Source organism: Pinus tabuliformis, chromosome 6, assembly GCF_031772625.1.
Source record: "Pinus tabuliformis cultivar Carrire ecotype Pingquan chromosome 6, CPIR1, whole genome shotgun sequence".
In the NCBI taxonomy this organism is placed as follows: Eukaryota; Viridiplantae; Streptophyta; class Pinopsida; order Pinales; family Pinaceae; genus Pinus; species Pinus tabuliformis.
The window spans coordinates 819,360,599-819,378,146 of record NC_142292.1 but is presented as its reverse complement, the minus strand read 5'-3'; positions in this window follow the sequence as shown (position 1 = coordinate 819,378,146).

The following is a 17,548-nucleotide window of genomic DNA, read 5'->3' as shown; positions in this document are numbered from 1 at the left end:
TGGGATCACTACCAGTAAGGATAAGATCATCAACATAAAGAACAAGGATGATAAGAGAGGTGCCCACTTTCTTGGTGTATACAGTATTGTCAGAATGACACCTGGAAAAGCCAGATTCTAAAAGAAAGCTATCCATTTTGGCATACCAAGCCCGAGGAGCTTGCTTGAGACCATAAAGGGATTTCTTAGGTCGACAAACAAGGCTGGAGTCTGTTTGTATGAAGCCAATGGGTTGTTCCATATAGATTTCTTCATGCAAGTCCCCATGCAAGAAGGCAGATTTAACATCCATCTGATGGACTTCCCATTTGAAAGAGGCAACAAGGGAAAGAACAAGGTGGATAGAGTTCATTTTGGCAACAGGGGAGAAGGTTTCAGTGTAGTCAATGCCTTCAACCTGTGAAAAGCCCTTAGCAACAAGACGAGCTTTATGTTTATCAACTTTCCCATTTGGTCCATACTTGGTTCTGTAAACCCATTTGCATCTAACAAGTTTTCGTCCCTTTGGTAAAGGAACAAGATCCCATGTATCATTTGCCAATAATGAATGATATTCTTCATTCATAGCTGCTTCCCAATCTGGATGGCCTGAAGCTTCTGTAAAGGTTTCAGGATCATAATTTACTGGAGCTTGAGCCAGTAAAGAAGAGGCTCTCTCGAACTGAGAACGTGTGCGTCGCTGATCTGTAGGATCACCGGCAAGATCACCTGCTGCATCTCGAGTAGCACGAACCCATTTTGGAAGCACAGGAGCTGAAGGAGGATCCTGAGATGGTGGGGGAGGATTGTCATCCTCACTTTCATCATCTGAAGAAGAAATGTTTTCAAAGGTAGAAGAGATAGGGAGAGGTGGCACATCCGCCAGACTAGGCTCGCAGGCCGATATATTTTCATCAAATTTTACATCTCTTCTAATGATAACATTTTTGGACTTAAATGGAATAAGTCTATAGCCTTTGACATCTTCAGAATATCCAACAAAAGTACATTTTTCACTCTTAGGTTCTAAAGCTTTATGCTTTTCATCTGGAATATGGGCCCATGCTTCACTTCCAAAAACACGAAAGTGACTTACATCTGGTTTGATTGAGCTCCATGCTTCTTCTGGAGTGATATTCTTTAAAGCCTTAGTAGGAGTGTGATTTATTATGTAATTTTCACAGTTAATTGCTTCTGCCCAAAAACTAAGACCAAGTCCTTTAGATTGTAGCATACAATTAGCCATTTCCTTTAAGGTGCGATTCTTCCTTTCAGCTACACCATTTTTTTGTGGAGTATATGGAACAGTATGTTGCATTTGAATTCCATTCTCAGTGCAATAGTTGATGAATGTGTTTTTAACATATTCTCCGCCATTATCAGATCTTAACTTAAGAATTTGATGTCCAGATTGTTTTTCAACAAAGGCCTTGAAGGCCAAAAAAGTGTTAAATACTTCACTCTTGAGTTTTAAGAAGTATACCCAAGTGCGTCTGGAGAAATCATCAATGAAAGTTAAGAAATACTTGCAACCAGAGAATGACACAACCGGAAGTGGACCACGTAAATCACTATGCACAAGCTGTAAAGGGGCTGAGGCGTGCCAAGAGGCACGTTTTTCAAAATTGTCCCGATGATGTTTTCCGAGTACACATCCGGAACAAACACCATCTCTGCAAGATACCATAGGAAGACCTGTCACCATATTTTCTTTACATAGATGCTGAAGGGAGCGATAGTTTAAGTGACCAAATCGCTCATGCCAAAGTTTGCTCACTTCATTGTTATGAGCAACAAATACTGAGGGAAGATTTGATGACCCAAAGTTGTGAAACTTATACAACCTTGTAGAATCATCAGCAATGCCAGTAGCCAAAATCTGTTTAGGATCTTTTAAGTCCTTGATTACAACATCATGAGGTGAAAATTCAACAATTTTACCTTCACCTGAATGAGTTATCTAATATACAGATAGAAGGTTGCAGGATAAGGTTGGAACACATAATACATCATTAAACTGACCATTGTCTAGATGAACAGTTCTAGTCCATTTAATGCATAGCCAGACCGAGATGCTTGACAACCACATGCAGAAAGTGCCATTCCTGAAGATGAAGTTGAAGTTGAAGATTGCCCCAAATGGATGTTATGCTTCTTCATTGCTGCTTCCAAGGCTTCCATCTTTTTAAAGCATTTTGATTCTAAGTGGCCATCTCGATTACAAAAATTGCAATGTCTATCAGTCTTCTTTCCTTTGTTTTTATTTGTCTTATCATTTTTTTGAAATGATTTTTCATTTTGGGGCTGAAATTGCTTAGGACCCTTGTTTGATTTAGGACCATTCTTTTTAGGATATGACTTCTTAGGATTCTTTGAATTTGGTTGCTGTTGGGCGGCTAACGCTTTCTTGGAAGAGTTTCCAAGATTAAGAAGACCAAGGTGTAAGAGTTTTTCTTGTTCTCTTATTAAAGAATCACAAAAAGAGTCAAAGGAAGGGGGCTTGTAGTCTTTTCCTTGAGAAATGAAGGCTTCTCTTGTAGAATGGAAGGTGGAAACAAATACAGAGTAGGCTGGTCCCAACTTAGTAAGGATGGAATAAATAAGGTTACTATCTTCTTTCTTAACCTTAACACTTTCCAAGAGATATCTAAGGGTCTTGAACTTGGACAAGAAATCTTCAATGCAAGAAAAATTATTAGGGTCCAATGTAAGCAACTCATTTTCAAGTTGATGGGCTCTAATTTCATTTTTAATCCCAAAAACTTTAGTGATTTGTTCCAATGCTTCATTAGGAGTATCAAGTTCTGCAATATGGAATCTAAGATCAGGAGAAATAGACATCTCTATCAAACCACGTGCTTGATCTTGTCTATTTTCCCATTTAGCAACCTTATCTTCATCCTTCAGTTTCTTCTCTTGGCCTGTGGCTATTCTGTAGAGACCTTTACTTCTAAGTAAATCCTCAATGTAGGACAACCATTGGAAGTAGTTGGTGCTGTCAAGGGTAACTTGGTATTGACTTTCAATTTTAACAGAAAATGAAGCTGAAGATGCTGAAATTAAGTGTTCCAATGGATAGATCTCGAAAAATTAGGCTGGTTTAAAAAAACGGCTCTGAAAAAGGCTTCCGGATGAAGAAGTTATGGCTTTTTGAAAAAAAGTTGTTGAAGTTGCCGCCGAAGTGCGAGAATGTGCGGAAATGAAAAAGTCCGCCCCCACAAAATGAAGACTTGAACCCAAGACCTCTACTCTCTTAAAATAGCTTTGAACCAATTGATCTATACAAAAAATTTGAGAGAGAGAGAGAGAGGGGGGGGGGGGGGGGGGGCTTTGGGTTGCGTGCTTGCTTTGAGAAAGCTCTTTTTCCCTACAAAACAAAAAACACAAAACCCAACACGGACATGCAAAGAAAACGAACCTTATGGCTCGAAGTTAGCTTTAGCCGAAAAACTAAATATTTTCAAAAATGAACCTTGCGGCTCAAAGTTAGCTTTGGCCGGAAACTAAATATTTTCCTCAATGTTTCTGATTTTCCGAGATCGCCCTAAGGCGCAGGGAAAAGAGCATACGCATGAGAAAAATCCTTCCTTTCTGTTTCTGATTTGCCCAGATCGCACAGAGTCGCAAGGCAAAGAGCATACGCAGAAATGAAAGGTATAGATCCAGTAATAAAAAGGCTAAATAAACCGAAACCGAAATAAACAGAGAGAAAATAACAGTAAACTGCAAATAAACACTGTATACCTCCAGATCTTAAAAATGACGTAGCTAGGGCTACCGGAAACCTTTTCGCGTGAAACAAAAGGGGTTCCTCACTGGAACAGATGCTCCGAACACAACAGAGCAGTCCTCTCGGCCCGAAAGCAGTCAGAAACAGCAGATCTAGGAAACGGCAGTCGGATGCAGTTCTACCGGCTTTAGATTTGGATCACCAATAGACGCGGCTCTCAAATAGCTCTGATACCATGTAGGAATTTACAGGGTAAGTTCCTCAGAAAGAACACCAAAAGGACACCGCTCACAACCAGATCACAGATCAATACACCAGTATTTTTGACGTGGTTAAAACCCTCAAAGAGGGAAACAGTCCATGGCCTGAGCCAACGCGGCCACTTCAGGCAATTTATTAATCAAAGAATGAAAATTTACATAAGCTTCTCTCATGCACGGATTACCCTACAAATGACCCTCCATGCGCTTTAAATAGAATTCATGGACCAATCGGGTGTCAAGCCACGGATCAAGTGTCGGTAATACCGAGGAGAGAATGAACCGTCGGATCACTACATATCGTGACCGTTGGATTGTAAGTTACAAAATGTACAACAGTAAAGAAACACACTTTACCTAACTCTATACTAGACCAAGTTGTACTTAACTATTTCCTAGGTGTCGGAATATCCTAACAATGCATGCGATGAAATAGATACAATGGATTCTCCCACCCTAATTGTAGGCAAGGAAAATGGCTATTAGTAGTTGGTTGATAAAACTTTTGATGCATATACAAGAATTCTCATTGTTAAATCTGATTTGTGTACCAATGAAGGCTAATTGAACAAGGTCTATCACCAACTCTTAAAGATGATGAAAGCAATATTAAAGTAGTTTCTAGTGTAGATTTGAAGGGAGAAGCTCCTATATTCACTTTTGAAGAAGATGATGCTACTGCTACTATTTTAAACTCTTTGTTTGAAGATGGAAAATCAAGAAACTGTAGAATTAAAAAAGAACCTTGAATTGATCAATTCGTACATAGGAAATCACTAGGACAGATTTATGGAAAACCATGAATTATAGTGTGAAATAAAGGAAGAGGCCTTCACATTACCTTACAATACCATGAAAGGGAAAGGTACAAGTATACAAAGGGAAGTTTCTTTGATGGCCAAGAAGAATAGAGTGACATGGTTAAATTTGAGGGTTTTCCTGGAATGAGAAACTCTTCCTTCAGTTTTATCTATCACCATGACAGATTCAAGGAAAGAAATCTTATTTTATTTAAAAAAAAGTTCCTCACCTTCAATTCCAAATTTGATGAAGATAGTGGTTTATATTTTGAACTATCTGACAAGGAATATGAATTGTCATGTAAAGAGAAATCAAGTTAACAAATAACCTAATGTTTCCCTAAGGATTTCTCAACATGGTATCAAAGCTAAGGTCAGTGGAATAGGTAGCGAAAGGATCACTATTGTTTAGAAGACTACGGGTTTCAAGCCTATATAAAAGGAAATATATATACATCAGATTTCATATCTGAGTTTGAAGAATATTTCTAGGCCATTTTACCTATGAAATTAGGTGGTAGACCTAGGCTAGAAGGTCAAAAAGTTTGAAGGAATATTCGTGTCACCTTTTCATGGGTCCAAGAAACTAATTGACAAGCCCAGCCAAGACCAAGTATCTAGAAAAAAAATATTGAAGGTCTATGCATTTTCTAATTGTCTTCAAATCATCTAAAAAATAGTAACGTTCAGTGCAATCTTATAATGGTAACCATATTACAAGTTCAAGGTATCTTTTGTGGAAGAGAAATAAGCCCTAACAGCCAGCAAGAAATTCACTTAGAAAGGAAACAAGACCTAACTATATAGAGGCATTTACGCCTACTTGAAAGGTCTAATATAAACCTACAGTAACCCTAAGAGGTCCATAGTCATTTTTATAAAGTTCTGAGATATATATATCAATCATCACCAAGGCTAATAACAACCCCTCTCTCCTAAAAATCATGGTACATCATTGAAGAATCAAATCCTTAGTCTTTGGGAATGTATTATAGCTATCTTTCTAATTACTAAAAGCCCTATCTTGAGAATCGAAATTGCAATAGAAGGCTATAGGTATATCAGATCTCTAGTGTCCAAAAATACCAGATCTATTACTAAAATAAGAAACTTGTGTGACATGGAGCAAGCCCTAAACTCTATGAGTTAGGCAAAATTATGAAATTTGTTGTTTCTCACAAGCGTCTTATCATATTGAAGAATAGAATATTGAGTTGACATTGCCATTGAAAGAATCATGAAATCAATGGAAGTTGTAGAACCTTTGAAGGAATCCTTTGGCTTTGGCATAGTTGGAAGTTTTCTCTCTCTTAAGAATAACAAGAAGATCATGAAATCTTGAAGAAAAATTTATAGCAGACATCTTGTAATCTTGGAGAATTGAGGTATGCATTAGAGGAAATTTCAGCCTAAAGTGGCCTCCTAAGGAAAAAATAAAATAATAGGAAAATAATAAAATAAGAGTTATGAATTTTGGACGGAAAAGAAGAAAACTACTTTTTTTAAATTGTATTTTTGGTTATCTCCTTATAGGTTTACTAATATTTCTAGTGTAGACACTCGTTGGATGCAGAATTAAATTCCACATCCATGAGTATGCATTATGCATACTTCTAAAAAGACCCACATTAATAAAAATTGAAGATACATTAAAAAAACGTGTTTCAACATGCCTTTTTGGCCACCTTTCCTCTATATTCATAAATGTGGATCCATCTGCATGCATTAGAAGAAAACCATCTTCAATTCTATTTGTTGCATGATAATCCATAACTTGTGTTATGATTTTTGACCTGAACAATTGTTGTAGACATGGAATTATGGCAATATAATGAAGAACCTTGCCAGACACCTTTTCTGTTACTTTTTCATTTTTATATCTACTCTCATCACATTTTGGGCATTTGTCTTTCGACACATTTTATTTATAATGGAGAATATCATCATTGGGACATGCATGACTAGCTTGATACTCTATTCCAATAGTTTTCAAAATGGCATGTAAATATTAGTACGTACGAGGTAAAAAATTAACGATGGCAACAAAAATTCACCAAACAATCTACAAAATGGAAATATATTAGTTCTAGTTAATGTAATAAATAATATTAATCGTACACATTGTATCCAAATGTTATAAATTGATTAAATTATGATCAACATACTAATTAAAATAAAAAAATAATAATAAATTATTGCCTAATCATATATATAGTACTAATTAATGTCACAAAATATATTACATACCTTAGGAGTTGTGTCACACATGTGTTTGACAAACCATTCACCACCTTTAAGTTGATCAGCAACAAGACAACAGAGAGAAGAGATGTTTTTGAGCCTTCATAAATAGGTTCAATTTCCATCTCAAGTACATGTTTTTCAAAAGCATGACCATCATATTGGTTGCCATCATTATCCATTTCAACATTATTAAATATATCCTGGATCAATCTATTTGTCCTATCTTCTTCAACTATGTTATTAGCATTATTATCTTCTTCCATAGAATCATTAACTTTATCCCAATATTCACTCTATGTTCTTGAACAAACGCATGTACTACAACCACCTCTTCCTCATCAAAAAATGCCTTAGGGGGGCAATACTCTACAATTACAATCAATAAAGTAATATTGCTATGTATAGAAAATATTTAAACATGGATACAAATGTTTACAAATAAAATATAGGAAAAAAAAGATAACAACAAAAAAAGACAAATACAAAGAAAACTTAGGTGAGAGTGAGAAAAAAATATAACAAATCAATCATGATGCTTGTGTAGTTCATCAATATTATATTTAAGACTATGTTGAAGAAATCTAGGAAAGATGTGTTGGCATTATGACACAGATTTGACACTATGTCACAGGTGTTGTCCTTGATGGCAATTCAGTCAGATGACAGATCACAGTTCAGGCTTCAGAATGAAGAAAAGAGGTATACGCAGGTTCCCCATTGATCAAGCCATGTATACACATGGGTTCTCAGACCAAATGGCGTGTATGCATATACATGCACTTTCATGAAAGGAAAGGTGTGTACATATTGGAAAACTTGGTTTTGGTCTATGGTATTTGGTCCATGGTATTTCGACCCATGGTATTGGTCCAAGGTATCTTGTTCGAATTGTTGACCCCACGTATTTGGTCCAAGGTATTGATTCTAAGTGGTTTTGGACCATGGTATTGAGTAAGACGTAAGACTATAAAAGGAGGAGAAGATCATTAGGCAAGGGCACTCAAGTATTGAATATCTAATGAAGAGAAAGATCTAGAATACAGGTCATTGGGTTATGGTGCACAGCTGGATCTGAATCAAGGATGAACCTGAGCACTTGATGAAGGATAAGTTCTATTGATGGGTTAAGATCTTAAGGCTTGAAGAGAAGTATCTTTGTTTTGATCTTTATCTTAATAACTGGCGCATATTATAATCTGTAAATATGATGATTTGGGTATAACTATCATATCCAATTGTTGTAAAGTTTAAATCATCATTTATATATATGTATGCAGGTTTACTTTAGCAAAGACGTGTATACATGTTGGTTCTGCAGATTCAAACAACGTATATTCAGGTTTTCCTTGGGGAAACGATGTATGTACGCAGGTTCGACACATTGAAGTAGCGTATACCTAATAAATATGCTTTAGCTACTTCTGTTTGTTGTTACAGTGTTCTGGTCACAACATTCTGAGAAGTGATTGTTTGATTAAGTTTTGGTTGGTGCAAAGGAAATTGGTTGTTGCAGATATATTTGATGTTTGATTGATGTTATTTATGGATCCAGTCTGAAAATTTATTAAACGTGGTCCCTGGAAGAAAAGAGAAGGTTGTAGCCTTTTGTAGGTTAGCACCTACGTACTAGTACATCAGCTAGTATAAGAGCTAGGGGGTTGTAGCTCCCTTCCAAAAGAAGCTGGAGAAAGAGAGAAGGTTGTAGCCTTCTCCAAGTAGAAGCCTGTGTACTGGTATAAGACTACACCAGTACAAAATATTGTAAAAATAAATTTCTTATTAAAAGAAAGATAGAGACAATTGCAGCAGGTGGTTTCACCCACATTGGGTTTCCACCTTATATCTTGTGTTCATGTGTGTGATTGTCTGTTTTGGTTTTACTGCTCCTGGTTACTATTTATATGGTTCTGATGCATAGATTAAAGATCAACATATGAAGAATTAACTAAATTATAAGTTTACAGGGTATACGTTGGTTGCCTTATATACAGTTGCGTATACACACAAATTTCATTAACTAAAGTAGCGTATATGAATGAGAATATGGAACTGAAATATTATTGACTTGCTAATACTGATTCACCCTGCCTTCTTAGTATTATTTCCAACAATTGGTATTAGAGCAGGTCCTTCAAAAGAAGCTTGATCGCTTGAAGGAATATCTATCATCATGAGTAATTACGAATGAGAGGCATCCATTAGACCACCAATCTTTGATGGGAGAAACTTTTTTTATTGGAAGGTAAGAACCACAACCTATCTTCAATCTCTTGGAACAGATGTTTGGGAAATCGTAGAAGGAGGATATACATATCCATCAACAATTCCTACAAATACGGCAGGTAAAAAGCAATATGAAGCCAATGCCAAGGCTGTCAATACATTATTGGGGAGTCTGCCACAATCAGAATTTGTCAAAGTTATGCAGCTCAAGGCCGCCAAAGAAATATGGGACAAGATCATTCTAAGCTATGAAGGAGATGACCAGGTAAAACGTGCAAAACTACAATCTCTCAGAATTCAATATGAAACTCTCAAAATGCACAATGATGAAAGTATATCTAATTACTTCTTACGTATAGATGGGATTGTTAATCACATGAAGAACTTGGGTGAAGAGATAAAATAAGTTACTTTAGTTGAAAAAGTTTTAAGATCTTTGTCTACTAAGTTTGAACCAAAAGTTTCTGCCATATAAGAAAAGCAGGATCTTCAGAGTATCACTATGACACAGCTACATGGAATCTTAATTGCTTTCGAAATGAGAAAAGGAGGTCCATCAGACATGAGAGAAGTCGCCTTTAAAGCTTCAGGAAGAGAAGATCTCAATGAACCAGGACATATTTCAGAAGGAGAGGAAGAAGAAAACTTTGTCAAGAACCTTCAATGGGGTTCTAGAAGATTCAGAAGTAAACTACCTTTCAAATTTTTTGCTTGTGGAATCTGAGTCAGTCATTATGTGGCCAAATGTCCTCATAAAGATAAGCTTGATAAAGGTAACGAATCAAAAAAATGGAATAGAAAAAAGAATGTAATTAAGAAGAGCTACTATAGGCATGAAGATAGCGATGGTTTATCAAATAGTGATGAAAATGAACATGGTAATGACTATAGACTTCTTATGGATTTTGAAGATGATGACTTCTTGGATGCTTTAGATGAAGATGACCTTTATGAAGAAATCTCTAAACTCAAAATCCGTCTAGAAGAAAATAATATGATTATAGATACTCTGACATTCCAACTTGCTGAAAGAGAAAAACACAATGAAAAGTTAGAATGTGAAATTGTGGGTCTAAGAAAAGATATTGAGAAAACAAAAGCTTTCAATCTCAGATTTGCTAAAGGATCAGAAACTTTAGATGAAATTATCAAAGTGCAATGCTCTCCTCTGATAAAGACAAGTCTTGGATATACTGAAGAAGCATCACAGAAGCCTAAAACCTCCACTAAAATCTATCTTGATGCAACAAAGAGAAGTGAAAAGTTTGACAATCGTCAGCAAAGGCATAAAGCAGATCACCAGATAAATCAGGTTCAATCTACTTCAAGGATGAACAGAAGCTACAACCAACCTCAAGTAAACCATACTCAATCTGTTTCAAGAATGAATCACCAGGTCAGTAGATTTGATCATTGCAGGAACTTCTTTAATGGCCAATGTTTTTCATGTCATAACTTTGGACACAAAGCTACTCAATGTGTTTCTTACAAGACCATCATGACTACAGAAGCATGAAATCAAAGGAATGTGATTGGGATCATGAAAAGGACCTACAATAACTTTTCTCCTCTTGAAAATGAAACAGAATGCTCTATCTGTAACAACTTCAGTCATGAAGATTCTGAATGCAGGAGTAAATTTTGGCAAACATCTCAAAAGGAGCAAACTTCATTGGGTCCCAAAACATGGAGAAAGAAAGAACCACAAACAAAAAGATGTGGTATAGCCTTGTATGCAAAAGGACAAGAAAATCAATGGTATATTGATAGTGGATGCTCGAAACACATGACAGGTGATAAAGAAAAACTTCAGTCATATAATGCCTTAGAAAAGGAAAAGAAGGTCTCATTTGGAAATGACACTCCTATTGTCATAAAAGGTAAATGTTATGTTCTCTTAAAAGAAAAGGTTAAAGCTAGGAATGTTATGTATGTTGATGGTCTTAAGCATAACCTATTGAGTGTTAGTCAAATGTGTGATCAAGGAAATGAAGTAGTATTTCAATCAAATGGATTTGTTGTTCGTGAGCTTGATATAGGAGAAACCGTGATCAAAGGCATAAGAACTCCAAACAACTTATACATACTCAAGAGAGGACAACAACAGTGCTATCTAAGCAAAAATGATGAACATTGGCTATGGAACAGAATATTGGGGCATTTAAGCTTCCCTCAAATAAGGAAAGCATGCAAATACCAGGTTGTTTGTGATCTTCCTGGTATCAACATTCCAAAAAATACAATATGCAAGTCATGTCAATTTGGTAAGCAAACCAGAGCACATTTCTTGGAGAAGGAAGGATTAGCTAGTAAGCCTCTTGAACTTGTTCATACTGATTTATGTGGTCCATCAAGGAAAAAGTCACCTTGTGGAGAAGAATACTTTATATTGTTCATTGACGATTTTTCCAGTGTGTGTTGGATAGGACTCCTAAAGCATAAAGATGAAGCATTTGAAAAATTCAAAGCCTTCAAAGCTTTTGTTGAAAATGAATCAGATCGCAAAATCAAATGCCTCAGATCTGATCAAGGGGGGGAATTTACTTCAGATGAATTCTTTGACTTTTGTGAAGAACATGGAATAAGAAGAGAATTTTCCACCATGAGGACTCCTCAACAAAATGGAGTGGTAGAAAGGATGAACAAAATTGTTCAACAAATGGCTCGTGCCATGCTAGATGAATCTGGAACTCCTGCAACCTTTTGGGGTGAAGTTGCATTTGCTGCCATCACTATTCTCAACAAAAAAAACGTCTGGGTAAACAACCCTCAAACTCCACATGAACTTTGGTATGGTAAGACTCTGACTGTAAAATACTTTAAAGTTTTTGGAAGCAAATGTTACATCAAAAGGACTGATGAAAAACTTGGCAAGTTTGAACCTAGAGCAGATGAAGGCATTCTCCTTGGTTACTCTTCCCGAAGTAAAGGATATAAGTATTATAATAAAATACTAGGGAAAATTGTTGAATGTATTGATGTTGTGGTTGATGAAGTAGGCCAAAATCCAAAGTAGCTAAAAACTGAAGAAGAAACCAATGAAGCACCAGAAGAATAGATAACAGTAGAAGAAAAGACTCCATCCAGGTATGTTTAGAAAAATCATCCAAAGACTCAAATTTTGGGGCAAAAAGAGGTAGGTGTGTAGACAAGAAGAACTATTACAGAAGCTTCTAGCTATCTAGCATTGCTTTCCTCCATCGAACCACAAAATGTAAATGAAGCATGAAAAGTTGAATTTTGGGTCAAGGCCATGAATGAAGAGCTTGAGAAAATTGAAAAGAATAATACTTGGGAATTAGTTCCTAAAGCTCATGATAAGAATATCATAGGAACCAAATGGATATTCAAAAACAAGCTGAATGAAAAGAGAAGTTATTAGAAACAAGGCCAGACTTGTTTGTAAAGGGTATGCTCAACAAGAAGGTATAGATTTTGAAGAAACTTTTGCACTTGTTGCTAGACTTGAAGCCATAAGAATGTTCATTGCTCTTTCTAGTTTTCAGAAATTCAAAGTCTACCAAAAGGATGTAAAATCTGCCTTTCTTAATGGAGACTTAGAAGAAGAAGTATATATTGAGCAACCAGATGGATTCATCCTTGGAAATGATCCAAAACTTGTATGCAGACTCAGAAAGGCTTTCTATGGTATAAAACAAGCTCCAAGGACCTGGTATTACCGTCTTGAAAAATATCTCCATCAACAAGGTTTTACAAAAGGATCAGCTAATAGAAATCTATATACAAAAATTGATAATGATAAATTGCTAATACTTGTTGTGTATGTTGATGATATCATTTTTGGTAGAAATGAAGAAGCCATGAGTCAAAACTTTGCTTTGGTAATGCAGAAAGAATTTGAAATGTCCCTACTTGGTGAGCTCAGATATTTTCTTAGTTTATAAGTTCAACAAAATAAAGATGGTATTTTTCTATCACAAACCAAGTACCTCAAGCAGATCTTAAAAAAATATGGCATAGGAGATTCTAAAACAGTATGTACCCCTATGGTAATAGGATGTAGTCTCAGCTCAAATGATGAATCAGCAGTAGTACATCAACCAACCTACAGATCCATGATTGGCAGTCTGCTTTATCTAATAGGTACCCAACCAAACATCATTCATGCAGTGGGAATAGTTGGAAGATTCCAAGAAAATCCAAAGGAATCACACCTTCAGGCAGTCAAAAGGATTTTCAAATATCTTCAAGGAACTCAAAATTTTGGTTTATGGTATCCTAGGGATACATATCTTACACTTCATGCATATACAAATGCAGATTGGGCAAGAAGTGTGGATGACAGAAAAAGCACTAGTGGTGGTGCATTCTATATGGGTTCCAGATTAGTATCTTGGTTCAGCAAGAAACAAAGTTCAATTGCATTATCTACAACTGAAGTAGAATATGTGGTTGCTGCATCTTGCTGCACATAACTCCTTTGGATGATGAAAACATTGCAAGACATTCAGATCACATGTACTCCACCCATCTACATTCTATGTGATAATACAAGTGCAGTAAATATTTCAAATAATCCAGTCATGCATTCCAAGACCAAGCACATACCTATCAAATATCATTTTCTCCATGAACAAGTGCTTGAACAAATGGTCAAATTGGAGTATGTTCCCTCCAAAGAACAAGTTGTTGATATATTTACCAAACTGCTACCCAAAGAGACATTTGAATATCTGAGACATAAGCTGGGAGTAGTTGATGCATCATCTTGCTGTTGAAACCTATCTGGTTCAGAGAAAAGTGGTTGTATGTGAGTTTCATGAAGCGTATCTGCGTACATACGCTGGTTGTTGTGGATACAGTCATGTATATGTTGGTTTGAAGAAAAATAGTGGGCCAGACTCAAGATGAAAAGAGTTTGATATGGGTCTGACAGTGATCATCTGGCACAGATTCAGGGGGAGCACATACTTCTAATAATGCATTGTTGGCATTATCTTAGAAGATCTTGGTACAATTTCACAGTTGTTTTAATTCAAGTGGAACAGGTGCAGAGGGAGATAATGGTTGTTGTTCTGGATGGTGATTGGCCGATGTTGATGATGATAGTTGCTGATAACTATCATAGTCTTGTTTTAAATATTTTATCTCTATGTCATGTATATCTTTTATTATCAAGGTCATGTAATGACCTATTTTTGGGATGGATGATGTAATGTTCTTGGTATATCCCCACTTGGTTGGGAGATGGATGAGTCAATCTTGGTATATCCCCACTTGGTTGGGAGATGGATGTATGTATGAGTCTTTGGTGATAGGAAGGTCATTTATGATGTATAGAGTCATGTTCTTCTTGTAGAACATATTTTTGCAAACCTTGCTTACAGTCAAGGGGAGCATGGACAACACACTTCAACATATCAGAGAAGTCAGCATGTACTCAGGGGGAGCATAACCCTTTGCCTCTGATGACAAAGGGGGAGAGTGACTTGGGGTTGCCATCAATTCCAAAGGGGGAGATTGTTGGAATTATGACAGAGATTTGGTGCTATGTCACAAGTGTTGTCCTTGATGGCAACTCACTCAAATGACAAATCACAGTTCAGGCTCTCAGAAAGAAGAAAAAGAGGTATACGCAGGTTCCCCATTGATCAAGCCGCGTATACAAGCGGGTTCACAGACCAAAAGGTGCGTATGTGTATACACGCACTTTCATGAAAGGAAAGGCGCGTACATATTGGAAAACTTGGTTTTGGTCCATGGTATTTCGACCCATGGTATTGGTCCAAGGTATCTTGTCCGAAGTGTTGACCCCAGGTATTTGGTCCAAGGTATTGATTCTAAGTGGTTTTGGACCATGGTATTGAGTAAGGCCTAAGACTATAAAAGGAGGAGAAGATCATTAGGCAAGGGCACTCAAGTATTGAATATCTAATGAAGAGCAAGATCTAGAATACAGGTCATTGGGTTATGGTGCACAGCTGGATCTAAATCAAGGATGAACTTGAGCGCTTGATGAAGGATAAGTTCTATTGATAGGTCAAGATCTTAGGGCATGAAGAGAAGTATCTTTGTTTTGATCTTTATCTGAATAACTGGTGCATATTGTAATCTGTAAATATGATTATCTCGGTATAACTGTCATATGCAATTGTTGTAAAGTTTAAATCATCATTTATAGATCTATACGCAAGTTCACTTTAGCAAAGATGCATATACATGTTGGTTCTGTAGATCCAAACAGCATATACGCAGGTTTGCCTTGGGGAAACGGCGTATGTATGCAGGTTCGACACATTGAAGTAGCGTATACCTAATAAATATGCTTTAGCTACTTTTGTTTTCCGTTACAGTGTTCTAGGTTCTCGCTTAGGTTTTGGTTACTGTTATAGTTTTTTGGTCACAACATTCTGAGAAGTGATTGTTTGATTCAGTTTTGGTTGGTGCAAAGGAAATTTTTTGATGCAGATATATTTGATGTTTGATTGATGTTATTGATGGATCCAGTCTGAAAATTTATGAAACATGGTCCCTAGAAGAAAAGAGAAGGTTGTAGCCTTTTGTAGGTCAGCGCCTACGTACTAGTACATCAGCTAGTACAAGAGCTAGGGGTTGTAGCTCCCTTCCAGGAGAAGCTGGAGAACAAGAGAAGGTTGTAGCCTTGTGCAGGTAGAAGCGTGCGTACTGGTATAAGACTGCACCAGTACAAAATATTGTAAAAAGAAGTTTCTTATTAAAAGAAAGATAGAGACGATTGCAGCAGGTGGTTTTCACCCACATTAGGTTTCCACCTTATATCGTGTGTTCATGTGTGTGACTGTCTATTTTGGTTTTACTACTCCTGGTTACTGTTTATATGGTTTTGATGCACAAATTAAAGATCAACATATGAAAAATTAACTAAATTATAACTTTACAGGGTATATGTTGGTTGCCTTATATACAGTTGCGTATACATGCAAGTTTCATTAACTGAAGTAGCGTATATGAATCAGAATATGGAAATGAAATATTAGTGACTTGCTAATACTAATTCACCCCTCCCCCCCCTCTCAGTATTATTTCCAACAAGATGTTACTTTTCTTGACATGTAGGAAGAGAGACACTTTCTCAGATATATCATCACAACCATAATAAAACACATATTGATCTTATTTTGCATTCATCATTATAATGTCATATTATTTCTTGATTTCACTTAGAGACCAAAAGTTTTAAGAAGATGGGTGAGCAACCATGAGCTTTGGTGAGAGCAAGAAACAAATACAACAAACCAATGTGATCATGAAGTGTATGCAATTTGGAAAGATGTTTAAGAATATGTTGAAAAAATTAGGAGCAATCACCTAATAATCATCAAACCCTTTTATTCCATCACATTTACAAATCTACTCAAAGTGCAAGACTAAAACAATAATAGCAATAAATCCAGGAAACACCAATTAAGTTCAAGCAGGAAAACCTTAAGGTAAATACTACAATATTATTCATAATGGATTCCATAAGACAAGAGAATGAAAGGGTAAAGGGCACAAAACATATTTTATCCCCAGCTCCTCTCAAATATTTGATTATGACAAGTGGATGGTGGATCTTATATTATATTTTTTAATCATTTATTAATTAAAAACAATATTTCTAAAGAGGATGCGGAATTTTAATCTTATGTGAAAGGTATTCTCACAATGAAAGTTACTACTAATATTAGTTGGTGGCTAGATAGGTCTAGGAATATGCAAGAGGAAGATAACTCTTTCTTATTGTTTATTGTTAGTTCTTGTGTTTGTCTCTAATTATTCTTTCTATACCATTTTATTCTTAATTTCCTATCTTTTGCATCATTGTTCCTAAATAGGAAGGTCTCATATTGTCTACGTTAGCTTATCAAAATCAAGGCAACAATGTGTTTGTTGATATAACTTATTAGTTGCATTTTATTTTGTATTTAGATCATATGCTTTCACTTATAAACTTTGAAATCAATCACCTATGTAAGAAAATTAGATAGGATCCCCTTTTTCTTTAGGCAAGTGGCGGGGAACCCACTAAAGACATTAAATGTCAATCTCTCCTTCTACACAAAATCGGGTATTCTTTCTTTTTGACTACTTCGTTGATTGGACCAAAATGTCAAAAACTCACTGCATTGTACTTAGTAGTAAGTGAATATTATATATAGAATAAAAACATAATGCCTACTTCAAAGAACTTTCAAAATGGAATGTTATTCCTTACCTGAGTGATAATGAGTAAGATAAATTTGGAAAGAAATAACCATTCATGATTTATCAAATATTTCATTAATCTACCATTTTCCTAGAACTATTATAGCTTTGATATTACTTCAAGT